Genomic DNA, 3,199 nt, shown 5'->3' with positions numbered 1-3,199 from the left:
GGGGTGTCATTCAACAGGGGCCCCAGCCCCACCAATGCAAGTTACAGGGAGGACTGGGGCTGTGCATGCCCCCATAGGACACAATCCCAGTGCTCCTGAGGCTGTGGGAGGTGTTGTGGCCCGTCACATCCAGGTCAGCCCCAGGTCCCCCCTGCAGGAAGGCCTCCTCCAGGTGCTGCTGGGGGGATCCCAGCCCCTGCTCCTCCCTGGGTCAGCCTCTTCCCCTGGGTCTAACTACAAGCTGCCCTGGGGGGCTCCGGTGCCCCTAATTCCCTAGTCCAGTCCTGGTTGCCCCTCCCCACAGCTCTGCCAATGCCCCTTGCACCCACACACTGCTACCCCAAGCCTGAGGCTCCCTCCGTGCTGCCCGCAGCCTCCCATTCAGGGCCCGAGAGCATCACCTGCTCCTTTCGCTATCCCCAGCCCCCTATGAAATCACGACAGGACACGGGCTGGGCAGAATTCCTCGTGTATTGATTTGGGGAGGAAGAACAGGAAGATCAGTAACATTTCCACTGAGCGAGATGCTGCGAAGCAGGAATAGAGCCGGGGTGGCGGCAGGTTATCGGCAAATGGCATCTTCTCTGGGAGGCAAAGAAGGGCCCCACTGGGCTGACCTTAGTGTTGATGGTGGGCGCAGGCAGGGACAAGGCAATGGAGTAGGCGGCTGGACCCAGTGCTGGGCTGGGAGGGGAGCGTGGCGAGCTTCCTCAAACAGTGCCGCACGCAACGCGCATGCTAGAGACTGGCTGGGCCCTGTTGGAGTGTCTGGACTGATCTCAAAATAGAGATACAAAAAAAATCAGAGGTGGGGACTGTCTCCTGCACTCCTTGTGAGCCCCCAGGTCCAGAATGGGCTTGGTGTCCAGCTCCTGCCCCCCTAGGCAGAAGGCTGAAGGCAGGGAATAGGTGTGGGGTGGGGAGAGGGGCAGGATCGGACCCACAGTGGAACAGGAACAGCAAAAAGGCTTCAGCACACGGAGCTACATCACAGCTGGCATCAAGCTGCTCCAGACAGCTGGATTTTCGCCCAGGCAAAGCCCTGGCCCCACCACCCCTTAGCACAATCCCTAAACCTACAGACCTTGAAGATCAGCCTGGGGCGGGCTGGGGGCGGCCCCTGGTCCCTGGACTAGCAACAAGCAAGTTTGGAAACTCTGTATCGCTTTTAACGTCCTGTTGCCCTCGTCTGGTCTCGACTGCAGACCCTAAGCTACAACCCAGCTCTGTCTCTCTCTAGACAAGCTCTCTCCTTCCTCTCACGCTCGACACCGCCCCTTTTAAGGCACAACGTGGCTGCTTATACATGTTTTTATATATATATGTATATATATATATATATATATACACACACACACAATTAGTGCCTATGATGAGTAATACAGTACACAAAAATTGGGTCTTTCCCATGGCAAGAGCAGGGAGCAATGGGAGTAAGCACAGAAGGCAGGACAAGGGGGGTCGGGAGGTAATGCCCCGGGTATGAGACCAATGGGAAATCAATGAGAACATCATTCAGGCCTCTTGTGCGCACCCCTCGGTGCAGAAAGTGATGGGAAAATAGGAGGATCTGGGCCCGCCGGGACACACAGATGATTCCCATGAGGGTTGGGGCAGGAGCCTTAGTGCACAGGACAATCAAGCCTCAGAGACTGGATTTTCCTTTTCAAAGCACAATTTACCTTCAGCAAAACTCATCCCACTCTTTTGAAATGAGCTTTGCTTTCGGGTCTAGCACATGGCTTTATAGAGCAACACAGCCCTGCTCCCCCAAGATACTAACAGGCGGGGGGGGGCCATCTCGAATGGCTTTACATCAAACCCCTATACAAAAACCTTTGGCAAAAAAAATACATCTAAAGAGCTATTAAACTACCAATTCTTTTTTCTCTCTCTCTCTCTTTTTGGCAACCACCATTCGTTGACTTCTTTGGCTTCTGTGTTTAAAAAAAATGCAGCTGCTGAAAAAGCTCTTGTTGGTGTGGGTTTTTTTTCTATAGAAATAGATATTCTTTCTTTAAAAACAATCAAAGCATCATTTTGCATTTTATATATAATATATATATATATATATAAATTCCTGCGGTAGAAAACAAAAAAAAATCCCAACCTTTCTTGGTTTTTTTTAAAAAGAGGGGAAGGGACAGGAGGCAGGGAGGTGGATGCTATATATTTAATTTTAAAAAGACCCTATCTAAAATATACCAAATTCCTATCCTTGGAACTAACCTTTTTACCTTAAAAGGATTATGCTCAAACCTCACATATTAATGTGTGTATATATATATATATATATATATATTATTATTTGTATATATAAATTTACAAGTGATAAAGGCTGCAGATAGCAGATACCAGCCAGAGAAGTAGTTGCTCTACTGCTGCTTATTGCAACACGTTAAAAACACAAAGTAGAAGTACTCAGACTCACTAATAAGAGATCTTTGCTTTCATCACAGAAATCATCAGTCTAATTCTCTCCACTTTACAAATGACACGCAGCGTCGATAACCCTGGCAAGCTGGTGGATTCATGGTAGGATATTGGGGTAATATTAATTAAATAGTATTAACTGAATCTTCAGCTAGTAACATTAATCTAGCTGTCAATTAATTAGGAGCAAAGAAAGAGGGGCTGGAAAGGACCTCATGAAGTCGCATCTAGTCAAGGCATGATAAGGTGTGATGCAACTGTCCCAGCCCGGTGTCTGTCCAACCTGCACTTGGACATTTCCAGAGAGGAAAACTCATCTCCAACCTCAGGTCCCCCTGCTGCAGCTTGAGGCTTATGCTCTTAATCTCCCTCCTACAGCCACAGAGAAAAGCCCATCTCCACCTTCGCTGTCATTGCCCTTCAGGTATTTCATAGAATCACAGACAATGAGGGTGGGAAGGGGCCTCGTGAGGTCACATCTAGTCCAAGCCCCTGCTCAAAGCAGGACCAGGCCCAGCTACATCATCTCAGCCAGGGCTTTGTCTACCCCAGGCTTAAAAAGGATGGAGACTGCACCACCTCTCTGGGGAACCTGTTCCAGTGCTTCACTACCCTCCTAGTGAGAGTTTTTCCTAATATCCAGCCTAAGCCTCCCTTGCTGCAAGTGGAGCCCATTGCTCCTTGTCTGTCATCTGCTCCCACTGAGAATAGGCCACCTCCATCCTCTTTGCAACCCCCCCGCAGGGAGTTGAGGCCTGCTCTTAAA

General features: G+C 49.5%; 1 protein-coding gene across 1 annotated transcript in view; it reads right to left on the bottom strand.

Moving 5' to 3' along the window:
- Positions 1–3,199, bottom strand: part of LOC102370910 (lamin-A-like) — a 45,727-nt gene that overhangs the window by 14,747 nt on the left and 27,781 nt on the right. The window lies entirely within an intron of this gene.

This window comes from Alligator sinensis, unplaced genomic scaffold, assembly GCF_000455745.1.
Source record: "Alligator sinensis unplaced genomic scaffold, ASM45574v1 scaffold811_1, whole genome shotgun sequence".
In the NCBI taxonomy this organism is placed as follows: domain Eukaryota; kingdom Metazoa; phylum Chordata; order Crocodylia; family Alligatoridae; genus Alligator; species Alligator sinensis.
This window is presented reverse-complemented; position numbering and strand designations above follow the sequence as displayed.